Here is a 19,112-nt window from a genome sequence, read left to right on the forward strand (position 1 = left end):
CCTAAATCAGATAGGGGACTAATATCCAATATATATAAAGAACTCAAGAAGGTGGACTCCAGAAAATCAAATAACCCCGTTAAAAAATGGGGCTCAGAACTGAACAAAGAATTCTCACCTGAGGAATACCGAATGGCAGAGAAGCACCTGAAAAAATGTTCAACATCCTTAATCATCAGGGAAATGCAAATCAAAACAACCCTGAGATTCCACCTCACACCAGTCAGAATGGCTAAGATCAAAAATTCAGGTGACAGCAGATGCTGGCGAGGATGTGGAGAAAGAGGAACACTCCTCCATTGTTGGTGGGATTGCAAGCTGGTACAACCACTCTGGAAATCAGTTTGGCGGTTCCTCAGAAAATTGGACATAATACTACCAGAGGATCCAGCAATACCTCTCCTGGGCATATATCCAGAAGATGTCCCAACCGGTAAGAAGGACACAGGCTCCACTATGTTCATAGCAGCCTTATTTATAATAGCCAGAAGCTGGAAAGAACCCAGATGCCCCTCAACAGAGGAATGGATACAGAAAATATGGTACATTTACACAATGGAGTACTACTCGGCTATTAAAAGGAATGAATTTATGAAATTCCTAGGCAAATGGATGGATCTGGAGGGCATCATCCTGAGTGAGGTAACATATTCACAAAGGAACTCACACAATATGTACTCACTGATAAGTGGATATTGGCATAATAATTTTATCTTTCCGTTTGCTTACGCCTGCTTTCAATAGTATTCCTCCCAGAGGAAGAGACACCATGCTCTCATTCTCTACACCCAGTGTGGACACGGCAAGGAAACAGGTATCTACCAGCCAGGAGGAGGACCTTACCCAGTGTGGGCTTCCCAGCTCAGGAACTGTAAGAAGTGTTCCATAAGCACTCAGGCTGTGAGGTGTTGTGATAGTATCCCAAACTAAGACACCTTGCTATCCTGGAGAACAACTTTATCTCTCTTCCTTTCCTGTGGTCAAGTTACTCTATGTAATCTAATTCAGTCAGCAAGAGATTAGGGGAGCAATTCGATGATGATGATGATGGTGGTGATGGTGATGATGGTGATGATGATGGTGATGATGATGATGATGGTGGTGATGATGGTGATGATGTGGTATGTATATGTTAATATGCAGTGCCATAATATCCCATCGAAAGAGCAAGCAGATTTCAACGCATACAATGCAAGTACATTCCAAGATCTAAACTGAGCTGAAACAGCTGAGTCCTTAACATGTGCAAGGTCTTAGGTTCAACTCTCCCTGCTTACCAATAAATAAATAAAACCAAACAAACCCAAACAGAAGAATTCGCTAGAAAGATGAACCTGACGTGTGTTTATAATCTAGCAGTGCGTGCGCTAACTTCAGCACTGTAAGAAATGCCTGAGTGAGTCAACCTGTAATGAGAACATTCATCTTGGCACACTGTTGGGGCTTTTAGCCCATGCTCTTCGGGCCCAACTGTTCTAGGTTCATGGTTGCACGTCCTTGCTGATCACACGGTGGGGCAAACTGCTGACTTCTCAGATGGAACAGGAAGAAACAAAAAGGGAGGGGCTGTGGTCCCCTTAACCCCAGATGTGGCATGTGCCCCAATAATCTAAAACCTCCCACTGGGCAAAGTTTAAAGGCTCTACCACCTCCAAGTAGCCGCACATGGTAGACCAATGCACCTTGGAAGAGCACCTACGATTCTAATAGTGGGAGTATCTTTCTTTCAAAAGCATGAAGCTCTGAAATTATCAACCAAAATCAAACAATTTACACTCCTGTACCTTAGCCATATTCTTCTTTTTTTATTCCTAAATGAATATATTATCTATTTCCACAGGTGTGGGTTTGTGTGTAAATGTGTGTGTGTGTGTGTGTGTGTGTGTGTGTGTGTGTGTGTGTGTATTTTAAATGCTACAAGGTTAAGTGAACACGTGAAGCTTGGTAGGCAGGACAAGGGAACGTACTGGGCTCAGCTCACTGGGTTACACACTCCCAGTCTCCTGGTTAAACACAAGCCAGCTCTTTCCCCATCCCCAAACCACCACTGAAATGGAGAAAATAGAAACCTGTAATACAAAACTGGAGAAAAATCACTAAATCAGGTGAGGGATCTAAACACACAGTTTGAAAGGTACAGATGCTGGATGCAAGGAGAAAGGTGACATGGAGGAAGGGGAGTGGTTCTACTGGATAATGAGAACTGCATGCAGGTCCACACCCTAACAGAGAGCCCAAGAAGGATGGGGTTAGGAGTAAAGAGATTGGGACTGACAAAAAAGTCTAATTACAGATAAAGCAGACATCACTAAGCAGGTGACCCGTGCGCTCCAATCCAGAGTTAACAGGTTTCGAAATGAAAATCTTCAGTCTTGGTTACACGTGGCACGATAAAGGACAGAGTGAGATAGAGAACTATAAACAGGAGGTTCAAGCCAAAACTCAGGGATTGAAGGCCCAGCAACTACCCCTATCACCCTGAAGTCCCAGAATTTGGGCAGTCAGGTTAATTGGGAGAGGGGGGCAATGCTTTCCTTCAGAAACTGAGTGATTGAATAAAAATGAGCCACACACCACAGGTAATTCTTAATAATCCCCTGGGAGGAAATCAAGTTTAGTCAGATTCCCCTAAAACCCACCTGAGGGGATAAGCAGACAGAAAAAAAATGGAACTGAAAAAGAAAAAATTTTAAGTATTAAGAGCTTTCCATTGAGATACTGCATGACTGCAACCACTCAACAAAAATGCTAAAGGAAACAAATGAAATTAGAAGCGTTGTAAGAAAACGATCTAGACGGTGACAAGAGAGTTGAAGATAAAACAGAAATCCCCATGGAAGTTTAAACAGAGGCTTAAAAACACGGTTCAGCCAAAGACCAAAGCTGATAGCCTGGGTCAACCCCAGAACCTATTCGGAGAAAGGAGACTCCCTCAAGTTGTACTCTGACCTGCACACGTGTGTTTAAGACACTAGCAGATGGTTATGTGTGCACACACAAATGAATACATATTGAGAAAGGGAATCGGAACAAAAATGTTGGAGACTGGTTCTAATGCTTGATTCAATAAAAAATCTGCGTGTCCAGATGCTGACGGTCCTTGTCCCCAGTTGGGTTTTGACTGATCAATAAAGATGCCAATGACCAATGGCTGGGCACAGGTCGGGACACTTAGAGCTGCACAGGTAGGATGCAGAGAGGAATGGGAAAATCACCATGACTTGGGGGTAGAAGGACGAGACACAGGAGCAGCAAGAGATAAATCCAACCGGCCATGTGAGGCTTCAGGTATTTCCCCAATAGGGCCGGGGTAGCAGGGCAAGGTTTTGGAGTTCCCAACCTTTGAGGTGGCCAAGGCACTTTAAGTATAAGCTAATATGTGCGTGTCTTTCATTCACGGATCTAAAGATAGCGCCTGGGCAGGTGTGTGTGTGTGTGTGTGTGTGTGTGTGTGTGTGTGTGATCCGCCAGGAGCACAAAGCAGTGGAGTAAAAACTCAGAGTAACACAAAATGATGGAGCTGGAGAGATGGCTCAGTGGCTAAGAGTACTATTAGCCCAGAAACTTAGAATACCCAAGATACAATTTGCAAAACATGTGAAACTCAGGAAGGAAGACCAAAGTGTGGATACTTTGTTCCTTCTTAGAATGGGGAACAAAATACCCATGGAAGGAGTTACAGAGACAAGTTCGGAGCTGAGACGGAAGGAAGGACCATCCAGAGACTGCCCCATCCGGGGATCCATTCTATAAACAACCACCAAACCCAGACACTATTGCCTTCACCAGCAAGATTTTGCTGACAGTACCCTGATATAGCTATCTCTTGTGAGGCTATGCCAGTGCCTGGCAAACACAGAAGAGGATGCTCACAGTCAGCTATTGGATGGATCACAGGTCCCCCAATGGAGGAGCTAGAGAAAGTACCCAAGGAGCTAAAGGGGTCTGCAACCCTATAGGTGGAACAACAATATGAACTAACCAGTACCCCCAGAGCTTATGTCTCTAGCTGCATATGTAGCAGAGGATGGCCTAGTCAGCCATCAATGGGAGGAGAAGCCCTTGGTCTTGTGAAGATTATATGCTCCAGTACAGGGGAACGTCAGGGCCAGGAAGCAGGAATGAGTGGGTTGGGGAGCAGGATGCAGGGAGGGTATAGGGGACTTTCAGGATAGCATTTGAAATATAAATGAAGAAAATATCTAATAAAAAAATAAACAAATTTAAAAAAAAAAAAAAGGAGAACTGGCTGCCCTTCCAGAGGTCCTGAGTTCATCTCCCAGCAACCATATGGTATCTCAAAACCATCTGTAATGTAATCTGATGCCCTCTTCTGGCATGTGGGTGTACATGCTGATAGAGCACCCATACACAAAATAAACAATTAAAAAAAAAAAGTCACCAAAAAGAAACATGACAAAGTAATGGGAATGAAAAATTACAAATAAGGAAGACCGGAAATTTCAGTATCTTGTTCATAAAAGCTTCAAAAGTTGCAATCAGAGAAGACGCCATTAAGAAAACACCACAACACACACTTCCAGGAGGGAAACACATATCTAGACTGCAAGGTTTGCTCAGCACCTATTCTGCAGAAGCAAAAGCCCCATATCCAGATATGTCAGCACAAGTTCTTGAAATCTTATTTATAGAAGAAAGAGAATGAAAACACTTCCAGATATACAGAGAACCGATCTGATCTAAGAGTCAACCCAATTCTAGACACCAACACTTTCTAGTCAGAATGCATCTAAATCTTACCTTTCTTCCAAAGACACAACATGGGATAGCAACTCCCAGGGAGATCAGCTAACTCCCTGGTGTGCCGTAACAAAGCTGCCCCGTGTGACTTTCTAGCTACAAGGGTCACGTAAGGCAGAAGAATCAGAAGCTCAGCAAGTTCTAAGAGACAGAGAAGCAACGCCTTCAGTCCCAGCCTCAACCCCTCATTCCTTTAACATCCTTCCTAGGAAATGGGCTGCGGCTACTCAAGGGGAAACCAAACACAGTCTGTAAGCAACTAGGAACTCCATCATTAATCAGCAAAAATGGGGGTGTGGGGACCCAGGCTACCTGAAAGTCCAAAATGAGGATATTCTAGAATATTCAGCAGCATTTTAAAAAAAAAAAAGAACAAACAAATGTCCCCTACAAGAAAGTCAAATTCGTAAGTAACTGTAGTAGGGGACCATTTACTTCAATTTTATTCATTTAAAACATTTATAGATAGTTACGGATGCTTGATCTGTCTAGTGGAACACAAAAGTAGTGGTAAATGATTAATAAAATTTCAGAACCTTTAAAGACTTAGTTCAAGATAAGAGATACAAAATGAAAGTAAAAAGGAAAAAAAAAATTGAGTCATTGGCTCTAAGTGAAGCAGTGTGACACGTAACCATGGTGACAGTGATGTAAACAATGCTGGTGAAGGAAGCCCTGGGATGTATTCACAGCAAGTGAGGGAGAAGGCAATTTGGGAGTAATCAACCCCAAACAGGAAACTGACGGCTGCCTCAGAGGATGAGGAGGGAGAGAGGTCTTTCATTCTATCCGCTCTGCCTCTCAAGTGAAATACGTGAGGAAAAGCTAAATTACAACATCATATTATAATCGATTTCTGATGTGATACAATGTAACTACATTAGATCTGAGGTAGAGAAATATATGTGTCTGGGGAAACGTAGATGACTCTACTGGCTGCACAGCCTGAGGACCTGAGTTTGATCCCCGGGACTGACATAAAGATGGGAGAAAAACCAACTCTACCCCACTGTCCTCAGACCTCTTCCCATGCACCACGCCACACACGTGCGCACTCCACACACAATAATAATAAAGGGGTCTTTTAGTACATAAAACCAACAGTCCTCTATCTGGGAGAAGAGGCTGGAGAGGTGACTCTGTGGTTTAGAGGGCTTGCTGCTTTTCCCGGAGGACCCAAGTTCAGTTCCCAGCCACTGCTGTCAGGCAACTTGTAATTCCATCTACAGAGGCCCCAATGCCCTCCTTTAGCCTCAGCAGGCACCTGCACCCAAATGCACCCACCACATATATACACACAAACATAACCAAAATCAAATAGGATCAATTATAAAAGAATGAACGTATTATTTAGACGTGGTTATGTATTGCTCTCATTGCAGGACCTAGAGAAATCAAGTGAGCGGGAAGCTTCCTGCCTGCCGGGTAGCCCTCATCCCAACAGAAGGTAGGCAGGCTGCTAAGGGAGAGCTCTCTTGTACATTCCTACTCAGCTGTGAAGGCTCCACATTACACTACTGACCAACCAGACAAGATATTCCCTCTGGTCCGATCACAGCAAATAACTTACAGGGGTAACCAAATGCTTTCAGATTCCCTCCCCAAGAAGAAATTCACACATCTGATCCTATAAAACCTGGTCAAAAGTCCATGCTAGGAAGGCTAGCTTTATGCCTAGTAGGAAAGTGATGGCTGTTGATTATCTCAGTGATCATGATGTGCCTTCTAACTATCAATATTTACATCCACAGATCACTGCTGTTGTCCGCATCATTCGAGAAAGTTTCTTCTGCAGAAGGTAAGGAGAACAAGAACTGGTCGAAGGCTCAGTCCTAAATGAGACGTCCCCTCCACATCTTGGGGAACACCAAGCAAGAGGAGGGACAAAGAATGTGAGAGCTTGACTCTGGGGGTTGTGGATCTTACCGGCATCACACGGCCTCTGCGCTATTAAACTCACGGCAGCTGAGTTTACCAGCAGAAGACCTGCACAATATGAAGCCCATCCCCACCTGTCAGGGCAAGCAAGATGGCTGAGTGGATAAATGTAGTAACTTTTTATTTTTGAATGTTTTCTTTCTTTACATTTCAAATTCCCTTTCCCCGTTCCCTTCCCCACCCCTGGAAACTCCCTATCCCTTTCCCCTTCCTCTGCTTCTATGAGGATGCTCTCCCACCCACCCACCCACTCCAACCTCCTCATCCTCAAATTCCCCTAAACTGGGGCACTGATCCTTCACAGGACCAAGGGCCTCTCCTCCCAATGATGTCCAACAAGGCCATCCTCTGCTACGTATGCGGCTGGAGCCATGGGTCCCTCCAGGTGTACTACTTGGTTGGTGGTTTTAGTCCTTGGGCGCTCTGGGGTGTCTGATTGGTTGATATTGTTCTTCCTATGGGGTTGCAAACCCTTTCAGCTCCTTCAGTCCTTTCTCTAACTCCTCCCTTGGGGGACCCCATTGGGTACCCCATGCTTAGTCCAATACTTGGCTGCGAACATCTGCCTTTGTATCTGTCAGGCTCTGGCTGAGCCTCTCAGGAGACAGCCACATCAAGCTCCTGTCAATGTGCACTTCTTGGCATCCACAATAGTGTCTGAGTTTGGTGAGTATATAGGATGGATTCCCAGGTGGGTTTTAAATGGCATCCTGTCATGGACAGAGAAGAGAATATAAAGGTCCAAGGCTTCCCCAATTTCTTATAGGCAGTAGCCTAGATGAAGGGGTTCCTAAGGTGTCAAACCTCCCTGAAGAGTACTGGAGGTTAAAAGTTGCAGAGGGAAAGGAAGCCATTTGCTCCTGTAGTGTAGTGTAGTCCTGTAAAGTGGCCATGCTCCTACAAATAGCCTCTCACTTTCTATTGTATAACCAACCCTAACGAAGCTCTTAGGCCACACTTCCATCCAAAGAGGAGGAGGAGGAGGGAGGGGGGTGAGCAGCAATGGTGCATGACGGCATACAACTGCAATCCCAGCATTTGGGAGATAGAAGAGAATCCCTAGTTCAAGACCATCCTCAGCCATACAGAGAATCTGAGGTAGCCTGGGTACAAGAGATCTCGTATTAAAACCAAGGAGGAAAAGGTGAGAGAGAGAAGACACACAAATATAAATTCCAGAGGATAGCTTTGGGATAAGTAATTATAAAAGAAAAGAACTACCATTTTTATTTTTATTGTTCCAGAGACAGAGCCTTCCTTTCTACATTGCCTTGAATTGCATCACAATCCTGATGCTTCAGCCTCCTGAGTTCTGGGATTATGGGCAAGGGCCACCACACTAGGAACAGTTTTTTTGTTTTGTTTTGTTTGTTTGTTTTATTTTTAAACAAAGATAAAGTTTGAATGAAATAAGGAGAGAGTGGTGAGTATATGAATGGAGACACTGACAGATGAACACTGTAGTCCCCGCACTGGATCCATAGTCCAATTTCCCAAAAAGCCCTTGTTGATTGCAACTGGCCCCGGAAGGCCTCCAGCACGTGCCAAAAAAGAAAGAAAGAAAGAAAGAAAGAAAGAAAGAAAGAAAGAAAGAAAGAAAGAAAGAGAGAGAGAGGGAAGGAGGGGAGGGGAGGGGAGGGGAGGGGAGGGGAGGGGAGGGGAGGGGAGGGGAGGGGAGGGGAGGGGAGGGGAGGGGAGGGGAGGGGAGGGGAGGGGAGGGGAGGGGAGGGGAGGGGAGGGGAGGGGAGGGGAGGGGAGGGGAGGGGAGGGGAGGGGAGGGGAGGGGAGGGCAGGGGAGGGCAGGGGAGGGCAGGGGAGGGCAGGGGAGGGGGGAGGGCAGGGGAGGGCAGGGGAGGGCAGGGGAGGGCAGGGGAGGGGGGAGGGCAGGGGAGGGGGGAGGGGAGGGCAGGGGAGGGGAGGGAGAGAAAAGAGAAAAGAGAAGAAGAGAAAAGAGAAGAAAAGAAGAGAAAAAGAAAAAAGAAAGATGGAGCAGGCGCCAGGATGACCACCAGGGGGCGCGCGGACGGTTCTAAGTTCCCGTTGTCGGGACTTTGAATATGTGAATATGGCCCTCAGCCGACTTGTGCAGGAAAGGAAACCTTGGAGGTACGACCACACTTTTGGCTTTGTGGCTGTCCCGACAAGGAACCCTGATGGTACGATGAACCTGATGAACTGGGAGTGCGCTATCCCGGGAAAGAAGGGGACTCCGTGGGAAGGAGGCTTGTTAAACTAAGTAGGCTTTTCAAAGAGGACTATCCATCCTCACCACCAAATATGTAAATTTGAGCCACCACTGTTTTCATCCGAACGTGCATCCTTCTGGCACAATATGCCTGTCCGTCCTGGAGGAAGGCAAGGACTGGGAGCCAGCTATCACGATCAAACAGATCTTATTAAGAATACAAGAACTTCTAAATGAACCAAATATTCAAGACCCAGCTCAAGCAGAGGCGTACACAATTTACTGCCAAAGCAGAGTGGAATATAAGTAAAGGGTTCGAGCACAAGCGAATTAGTTTGCCCCCTCATAAGCAAGGGCCCTGGGCTCCATGATGAGGAAGAAATTGGCTTACCAAGAACTGGTTTACAATCTTTTGCAGATCTAAGTCGATCCGTACAGTTACTAGTCATCTGGGAGGGTTAAGCGGGCACAATTTTCCATTTCCGCCATTGGCATATTCAGTCTTTTGTGGTTTTGATTATTAAGTAAAACTTGCTTTTAATAGTGATGTCAGTATTTCAAGTGCTGTAAAGGGATAAACTTTTGTGCTTGGTAAGCCCCTAGGAGCTAGTTTCTTCCCGCCGCTAGGGGCTAGTTTCTTCGCACCTCACTGGGACGCAGGCATGCTTGCCACTGTTCAGAGCTCTGGCCTCCAGCTGGCTGTATAACAGAACCACACTGTCCCTCCTTCCCTACCCTCCTTCCCTACCCTCGCCCTTTTCAGAAACCTGGGCTGTGGCTTATGAGCCTCAGATCTAAAGTTGGCCAGCATCTCCACTCTGCACGACTTCCTTTGTGTTTATATGGCATTCTGTCTGTGTTGCTCTTTAGAGTAAATAAATTGTTTATGTAAAGGTTAAAAAAAAAAAGATAAAGTTTGACTTTGAACATTAGATCTAAATATAAACCAGATAAATTTACCAAAATTCTCATCCTAAAATACTTCTGGTAGCATAGACACTAACACTTTTTATTCCTTTGTGTGATAAAATGAAGCTTTAAAGAGTGATGCATGAACACTTTCAAACATAACTGGAAGAATAGAAATCGCAGCTTGCTCCCTGACCAGCGTTAACCCGTGCATACTGCCCTCTAGTGTCACCTCCTGGGGAAACACCCTGAAATTTGTGTATGAAGCTCACTTACCAGATCCTCCATCATCTTCATGTGCCCCGTCTCCTAATTCTAGGTCCCAGAATTTGACTAGAATAATTTCTTTGACAGTATAACTTCACTGTGGTCTCTTCCAAAAGGTTTCACTAAAGCATCCTGAAAACTAGTTAACTGGGAGAGAAATGTGTTCTAAGTCCCCAGCAAATACTCCTTCGGTTGGAGAGCAGAGCCCTTTTGCTGTTCTCAGCTCCTTGTGAATCTGCAGGTGTTTTCCAAACTAAAAGCAGAGCAGGACAGAAACTTAACATGAAACAGGGCATGCGCACAGAGAACGGAAGGTGCCGGTGGCAGCAGCCACTTCCACGGCTATACTGACATCTGCAGGCGCTTTTGCTGTCACCGTTAGTAACTGCTTGATCAAATCTACCTAATAAAAACAAGGCAACACAGATACTATCCTTGCAGGTGATAATGGGAAGGGGTCACAGACAAAGCGTTCCTGCCGGTGAAAATGGATAAGGTCAATAGTAACAGGCCACACTGGTGCAAAGAAGGACAAAGACGGTGTTAACGACAGCTTTTACCACTAGCGTCTGTGAAATTCCTCAGCATGATTTAGTACTTGATAAAGTCACACATCTCTCCCTTGCCAAAGCACTTGCCCGTGCTTAGTTCTCAGCTGCTAAGGTAACAGAGACAGTGCTGGGCACTGCCCTCAACTCTGCTGGCTTTCTATCTTTTGAGATGATGCTCTTCCATCCCAGGCCACAGACCTCCTAGCCACACGGGCTCTGTGGACAGTGAAGTTAGGGACCTGGGCTAGGGTGCTCAGGCATAGCAAGCCAAAGCCTACAGTGTAATATGTGCAGTGGGTGCAGGGGACACAGTGAGGGCATTGGGTACTAAGGGGCAGGAGAGACAGACAGTGAGAACAATGGGCCCAGTGGGCACAGTAGGTGCAGTGCACGCAGGGGTACAGTGGGTGTAGTGGGGTCAGTGGGCGCAATGGAGGTAGTGTGTGCAGTGTGTGTAGTGGCTGCAGGGAGTGTAGGGCTACAGTGAGTGTAGTAGGTGCAGTGGGTTCAGTGGGGCAGCAGGGACAGTGGGAGCAGTGGAGGCAGCGAGGACAGTGGGAGCAATGGATGCAGTAGTGGGAGCAGTGGATGCAGAGGGTGCAAGGGGGTACAGTGGGTATAGTGGGGTCAGTGGGCACAGTACGTGCAGTGGAGGCAGTGGGTGCAGTAGAGGCAATGGGTGCAGTGGGCACAGTGGGGGCAGTGGGGACAGTGGGCATAGCGGGTACAGTGGGCTCCGTAGATGCAGTGAGAGCAGTGGGCACAGTGTGTGCAGTGGAGGCAGTGGGCACACAGGAAGCAGTGGGTGCAGTGTGCACAGTGGGTGTAGCGGGCACAGTGCCTGCAGTGGAGACCATGGAGACATGGAGACAGTGAAGGCAATAGAGGTACTGGGGGTATGGAGGGTGGGGTAAGAGCGAGCTCTCCTGAAGGGACTCTCTCCAGAGGACCTCACAGAAACTCGGAATAATTCTAAAGCTGGTTCCTGAGCTGTGAGCTGATAACTCCTTTCTCTACACTGGGATCCACTCTGACCAAGAAACCCTCCCAAAATGTTTGCTTGTTTCCTTATAAAATCAAGAGAAAGGTCCTGAGTTCCCTTTCCAGGCCAGCCACACAGAGTGTGGACATCGACCTAAATACTCATTATCACTTCCCAGAAACCAACACACGCATAATTAGGGCAACTGTTTCCAGCGCAGCTTTTCTGTGTGTGGTGCTGGGGGTGGAATCCAGAGCCCTCAAGTATACCAAGCTGAACTCTCCACCTCTCTCATAAAAATGTTAGTCCTCGTGTAACACGGGAGTAAAAAGAGACCATGCTCTCCTTACACAAGGAGAAGCTTTTAAAAATGTGGGGGGAATCTCCGTGTCTTCTGAGTACATATCAGAAAGACAGATTTGTAAACCACGAGGCTAAGGTTAAAATTCCGATTAGCCGCCTGATGAATGACTGACACTTACTAGTGTAAACCGCAGAGCAGAATGCATCCGCCTTTCAAATGAGTTAGAGGGCGATCTTGCCAGACAGACTTCGTTGTGTCTATGACACAGGGCACTTTGGAAATGTTACCTCCTACCCTTCTCCTTCTTCCTCGTGTCTCAAGGTCCAGCCTGTGAGTCTCAGATCGCGTGGAGGGACAGCATTGCCACTCTCTATGTACTGTGAGCTCCCAGAGGAAAAGAAGCTGCTGGCCAGAACGCAAGGGCTCCCATCCTCATGGAATAGCCTGTCTGCAGCATGCTTGGGGCAGGATCCTTTCCAGCCCAGGGAAGGACCGCCGTGAACGAGGACACCCAGCCAGAGGCTAAGACATGCTCACAAACCTCACCAGCCTCCTCTCCTCAACTCCTGCTAGAACCTTCTCAATCTCACCCCATTTTTCTTCTGAACAGATTGTTCTCTGGCCTCTCCGTTTCCAAATTGACATTTCTCCCTCTCCTAGTCTGTTCCTAATTAAAGAGCCGGACAAGCCTGGTTTGCTAACCTCACAGAGGCTTCTACTCTGACAGCTCTCTGCTGCCCCCTCTTGTCATCATGTGGAACAGCTTACTCTTGCCACAAAACCCAGTGATTATTTTGGCCAAGGCAGCTCTTTCACAGTGTTTGGCATGCGAAGGGGGGGGGGGGGGGGTAATGTTCAGGACTAGAAACACAATAGGAAGCAAAATGGAAAAAGCCCTCATCTTTGTGAAGCTCACAGCACAATAGGAAAGGCACCCAGTGATCAGTCACATGGTAAATGTTACAGCAGAACTCAGAGGACTTGGGAGATGTTTTAAGGGCAGGCTAGACCTGTCAGCAGGTTAGAGGAGGTCTCCTAGGGTAGTAGTGATACAGGCTGAGATTGAAGGATGAGTGGAACAAAGAGAATTAGGGAGTAGAAGGAACATTCCAGAGGAGAAAGCAGCAGTGTGGTTTCAGATAGCAGGTAGCATGGTAATTACACGAGAAGAAAGGAAATCAGCATGATTAGAGGTTGCAAAATGGGGAGCAAAGCTGCAGAAGAGGCAGGCAGCTGCACACAGGACCACTAGAGCATGCTGGGAGGAGGCACTGACCAGGGAAGAAGTTATGGTATTCAAGGGAGTCTGTGAAAATGGGCAAGAACTAGTATGCAGAGCTGAAAATTAGGAGAGATTGTGCTAAGGAGAAAGAGACAGCTCTGACATACTTTTGTGCAACTTTGGCTATAAGAGAGCAACTGCTCATGGCCATGGGAAAAGGAACTAGAAGTTGTGTTTCTTTTTCATTCTCTTTGTTTTTGCTGTTGTTATTGGTTTTCAATAAAGGGTTCCTCGGTGTAGACCTGGCCCTACCTGTCATGTAACTCACTCTAGACACCAGGCTGGTCTTGAACTCAGAGATCCGTCTGTCTCTGCCTCCCAACTGCTGGGATTAAAGGCATGCACCACCATGCCCTGGATGGCAGTCATGTTTTCTTTTCTTTTTTTTTTTCTTTTTCCCCCAATTTTTTATTAGATATTTTCTTCACTTACATTCCAAATGCTATCCCAAAAGTCCCCTATACACTCTCCCCGCCCTGCTCCCCTACCCACCCACTCCCAATTCATGGCTCTGGCATTCCCCTGTATTGGGGCATATAAAGTTTGCAAGATCAAGGGGCCTCTCTTCCCAATGATGGCCGACTGGGCCATCTTCTGCTACATATGCAGCTAGAGAAATGAGCTCTGGGGGTACTGGTTAGTTCATATTGTTGTTCTACCTATAGGGTTGCAGACCCCTTCAGCTCCTTGGGTACTTTCTCTAGCTCCTCCACTGGGGGCCCTGTGTTCCATCCAGTAGATGAGAAAGACTATGCACACTGTATAGCAGTGGTCTTCGCTTTTTCAGTGGGGACTAAATCTCTGGACTCCTGCTATGGGCGAGTGAAGATGAGAATGATAAGGCTTGGCCCGGTCCCCAGTGAGTATGCGGTACTTCAGAGTGCTAATAAGGCTGATCTTACTTACTGCCTTCTGTGAAATAAGTTCAAATCTATGCTCTCTAAGTTAACCCCTCACATCCTACCATATCGAGAGCAAGTCGTCAGCTGAGAAACGGAAACTGCTGCACTCACCTTGTTATCAAGACAGACAGACAGACAGAAAGATTGTTTTAAAACCACCACATGAAAATTCATCACATCCGGGGACTATGATTAAAAATACTACATTGTGTAAACTTACTAACACTTAAGGAAAATATTTTAAATGTGACGGGTTTTATTTCGAATTTCCCAGGAACGTGTGATTGTGTAAATTAAAGGGAAAGTGGTTGCTGTTGAGTTATCTACCCAATGTGCTCAGTTGAGGACACTGCACCTGAATTCATGCAATTTGTTGTCAATATAGCGTTCCTCTGTCTAAACTCGGGACTCTGCAAAGAACCCCTGGTCACCATAAACGACTTCACATGGCCACACAAGTGTTCATTGTGCCTTCCACGTGCCCCAAAAGACTTACATATAGTAGAAAAGGATTCTGACCCTCAAATAGGACATTTATGTGTGGACAGTACCGAGTGAGGAGGAAAATGAAAAGGGTACACAGTGGGGGGCATTTCATTCCACTCGCTGCTGGGGCGGGGGCGGGGCGGGGGTGGTATGAGCAGCATTGCCGATGAGCCGTGAGGCTTAGCAACAGTCTTGTCAAATCAGCTTGAGACACCCTTGGACATACAGCAAAGCAAGGATGCAGAGGAAGCCGGAGGGAAAGGCACCGTGTGGAGGGATACTGCCAGATTCGCTCACATGGTGCTCAACGTTCGGAGGGAAGGAAGTGTACTTTCTGGAGACCAGTCAGTTTCTCTCAAGAGTTCCCGTCTACTAGGCATAAAAATACCAGATCAAACCAATCTTAAAGCAAAACCTTAGTCAGAGGGAAGGCTAGCGAACTCGTAGCTTTATAATAGTGCTATGTATCACACGATTGTGATTTTTTTTAAGTGACAGATTAAAATTCAACATTACCGGATAGTCTTTTTATGGACGGAAAGAAGTTTCTTAGCTGCAAGGAAATAATCAATTCTTTACGTGTCATGCTTTTCCTAAAAGCTCTCTTAACAAAGCGAAAAAGAGCCAGTGAGCTGTTAATTTGTTCATAAATTTTTGTTACCGCTTTTGTGCTGAGCTAATTCTGAAAACAAAATGGTTTTGTGGATTACATTTGTAGTTAAGCCAAGTTAATATCTGTATGGGCCTTGAAGGATGAAATGCAAGTTTAGTCAGGCGGGGCTTGGGACATCAGTGTCCTCCCATCCCCAACCTTCCTGCCACATGCCAGAGAGCACTACCCCTTCAAGACTTGACAGTTCCTATGTTCTTGTCAGACAGATCATGCAGATAAGCAAGGGTTCCTTCCCATAATTCTTCAGAGGTTTTTATTAGGAAAACAACTGGATATTTGGGCTACAGATGCAGAGCTTAATTGAGATTAGGTTATCCTACTAAAATAATAATTAAGTGGTAGTTTACAAACTAGACATTAACAGCTCGGCTGCTAACCCCAGAAGGTCGTCATCCTCGTGTTACCCTTAGAGAATTTCAGTTCGATTTCTCTTGCTGTGACTTTAAAAAGAGCAATAATAAAAATCACTCTGATCAAAAGGAACTTAGGGAAGAACGGGGTTTGCTTCAGCTTACGAGTTACAGGCCATTGTTGAGGGACGTCAGGACCAGAACTCAAGCAGGAACCTGAAACAGAAACCATGGATAAACTGCTTCCTGGCTCACTGGTTAGTTTTTTTGTATAATCCAGGACTCTCTACCCAGGAAATGGTGCAGCCCACAGTGGGCTGGGCACTTCTACATCCATGGTTAGCAAGCTAATGCCTCTCAGGCACCCACAGGCCAATCTGATCTGGCAATCCCTCACCTGAGAACAGACTAGAAAGATGAGGGAACACCTCTCTGAGAAATGTCATCTGGGCAGAAATCTGTCTTCTGTGGAAGAGGAAGCGGGGAAGCACTAGCCAAGCAATGGAAGGGTATGGAAAAGATCCTATAGCTGGAGAGCACTGGAGAGGCCCTGTCTGAGCAGCTGGGCTCCTACACCCACCTTCCTCTCTTTTTAATTACACATGTTCACAGCACGGCACTGAACATAAACCCCTAAGTGTCCTCTGGAACAAAGGCAATATCTACCGGCTTTGCTACCATTTGTCCTCGGTGATCTTTATTACGACTCTCTGAAGAAGAGGAATCCACAGATTGTATCCATAAGACATTTTATACCATTCAAGACCAGGACCAAGTTCGTAACCAGCTGTGTCATTTGCTCCATAACTGCTCATGGTATTCCAGGACTCAGTGAGCTCTCCGTTGTTATGTCTATATTCCATATTCTAATTGTTTCCTCAGAGTTTATGACAATTAAGAGCTCTTCCTACACTGGGCCCTCGGAAGGTGGGGGTGTGCACACCTACAATCCCAGCACTCAAATGGCAGAACAGGAAGATAGCAAGTTCAAGGCCAGCCTGGGTTACATAAGTGTTCCAGGCCCACTTGGGTCATATGTGTCCCCTTTTCACAAGCACAAACAAAAAGACAACAACAAAAATAAGTTGTCTGGCACTAGAGAGATGGCTCAGTGGTTAAGAGCACTGACTGCTCTCCTAGAGGTCCTGAGTTCACTTCCAAGCAACCACACAGTGGCTCACAACCATCTGTAATAGGATCCAATACCTTCTCCTGGTATGTCTGTAGAGAGCAACAGTGTAACTTGCATACATTCAATAAATAAATCTTAAAAAAAAAAGTGGGGGGAGCCTTCCAAGACAGGCTCAAATGAGTTGGAACAAATGAGTTCAACTATTGGGAAAGTACGCAGACAATCAGGTGAGACACAGGGAACCTGCACTCACAGGTGGAATGGTGTGACTCCCCCAGTCACTGGAGGGCAACACCACCCCTGGATGTCAGTTCTCCTTGCAGGCAAACCTTCTCTACACCTTATCCAAAATGTCAGACTTCACTGAAGCATGCTAATAGCCAGATTTCCCAATAATAGCCAGAATTGGCAGGAGGTAGAATACTGTAATAGTTATGACATCCCTACCTTACCTGTTACAGAGACATCTATCTATCCAGAAATGTACTGCAAACAGAACAGCTGCCTATTCTGACTACCTCACTCCCATGAAGGTATCCCAACTACCCTTCCCGAGGGACACTTTCCCAGAGAGCCGTTTAAAACTTCAGTGTTGCTCTAAAAATCACTGCAGGGGCCATCTCTAAGACTACCTTTCAGTAACTATGGATTTGGGATTAAAAACTATTCATTTGTGACTGCTTAATTTTGCTTTCAGACAATTGTCAATGAAGCTAATTCTTTGCATTTCTCAAGTGGCTTGAGCCAGACAGAAGTGCTTATTATATTTCTTTAGCTGAAGTCTTTATTACCACCTGAATATGCTTATATTACGTAATCATCTCTAGGAAGAAGAGGAAAAAATTGGGTTAAAGGTAACAAATAAAGGTGACAAAATCCAACCTGGGGTATAAAAGGTTAAAGGAGGCATAACCTGCCTGACTCCCTTTCCCCTCTTGGGGGGTCAGCTGTTGATACCTTGATCATTTTTTCCTGCCTTTTCTTTTTCAACTTCTGCTGCAACAGAGTCCCACTACGGCATAAGTGACCCACTTAATAAGACTTCAGAACCCTCAGAGAGAAAAATATGTTGAAGGCAGATTTTGGAAAATAAAATCCCATCACTGAGCAGGTGAGGCTGGAGGATCTCAAGTTTGAGGCCAGCCTGAGATACATGGCAAGACCTTTCCTGAGAAAGAATGAAAGGAGGTGAGAAGTGGGAAGGGTGAGTGTGCACTCCCCCCAAAACACATATGCAGACACACCCAACCTCGCAATGCAATAACAACATACCCCTTGATCACCACTGTAATACAGAAAGAACTATACCCTTGGTTAAACTTTGCAAGGCAAACCCTAGTCCTCTGTGGTGGTGGTGGTAGTTTGAATTTGCTTGGCCCAGGCAGTGGCACTATTAGAAGGAGTGGCCTTGTTGAAGTAGGTGTGGCCTCATTGAAGGAAGTGTGTCCCTGTGGGGGTGGGCAACAAGATCTTCCTCCTAGCTGCCTGGAAGGCAGTCTTCTCCTAGCCGCCTTCAGAAGAACAAAAGGTAGAACTCTCCAGCACCATGCATGCTTAGATGCTGCCATGCTTCCTGCCATAATGATAATGGACTGAACCTCTGAACCTGTAAGGCAGCCCAATTAAATGTTGTCCTTTAAAAGACTTGCCGTGGTCATGGTGTCTCTCTATAGCAATGAAACCCTAACTAAGACATCCTCCAAGGCTCCAAGTCTAAATGATTTTTTTGAACACCAGCCATACTAAAGGACAATGTTAGGTATAGAGTCTGGGGAGGTAGAATGATGAATCAGCATGGCCCTATCAGTGTGACGTCACACACTACTAGGGAAGAAATGACGACCAATACAAAACCAAGACCATGGGTACCTTACTATCATCCTCTCTACTATGCACAATTAGCATTGTGCTTGGCAGATGGTGGATGGGCATTTGAGGAAAAACTTACCCCGGATGGAAAAGAGCCAAGGGTAGTTTATAAGTGTTGTCCTTGACTTGGCTTTTGAACAGCTACGAATTGAAACGAGGATCTTGTGTATACAAGACAAGTATTCTGCCACTGAGCTACATCCACTGACCGTAACTGAGGGTTTTCTGTCTCTTCCTCGTCACTAACTCTTACAGAGGGTCTTCAGCTTTCAGTGACTCCTCCTACCCCATCTTCCTACTGGATATAAAAATCTTAGGCCAGCATCCTTGCTCGGTCCCAGTGTACCCTTCCATCCTCATTTCTTCCTTACCTAGACTCTTGGTTACATGTCTCAGACCCTGGATTTTCTTCCTCCACCTGTCATGGTATCAGATCCTAACACAACACAACTACATTTTCCCTCAAGGGTGACTTGAATGTTCTCCTACATTATCTGGGTGTTTTGTTTCTCTTGCTGAGT

General features: G+C 45.9%; 1 protein-coding gene, 1 long non-coding RNA gene and 1 pseudogene across 3 annotated transcripts in view; 2 read left to right on the forward strand and 1 right to left on the reverse strand.

The window, feature by feature from the left end:
• Pofut3 (protein O-fucosyltransferase 3) overlaps positions 1–19,112 on the reverse strand; it is a 76,435-nt gene that overhangs the window by 39,279 nt on the left and 18,044 nt on the right. The window lies entirely within an intron of this gene.
• LOC147002474 (uncharacterized) lies at positions 5,434–6,798 on the forward strand. 2 transcript variants are annotated; one of them, XR_015048671.1, is made up of 3 exons: positions 5,434–5,575; positions 6,144–6,208; positions 6,513–6,798. It is a non-coding gene; the product is annotated as an uncharacterized LOC147002474 (long non-coding RNA). The 2 variants fall into 2 exon arrangements; XR_015048672.1 differs by lacking the exon at positions 5,434–5,575 and adding an exon at positions 5,582–5,652.
• Positions 8,765–9,190, forward strand: LOC110300138 (SUMO-conjugating enzyme UBC9-B-like; annotated as a pseudogene).

The sequence above is a fragment of the Mus caroli genome, unplaced genomic scaffold (assembly GCF_978045245.1).
Source record: "Mus caroli unplaced genomic scaffold, Mus_caroli_1 scaffold_10, whole genome shotgun sequence".
In the NCBI taxonomy this organism is placed as follows: Eukaryota; Metazoa; Chordata; class Mammalia; order Rodentia; family Muridae; genus Mus; species Mus caroli.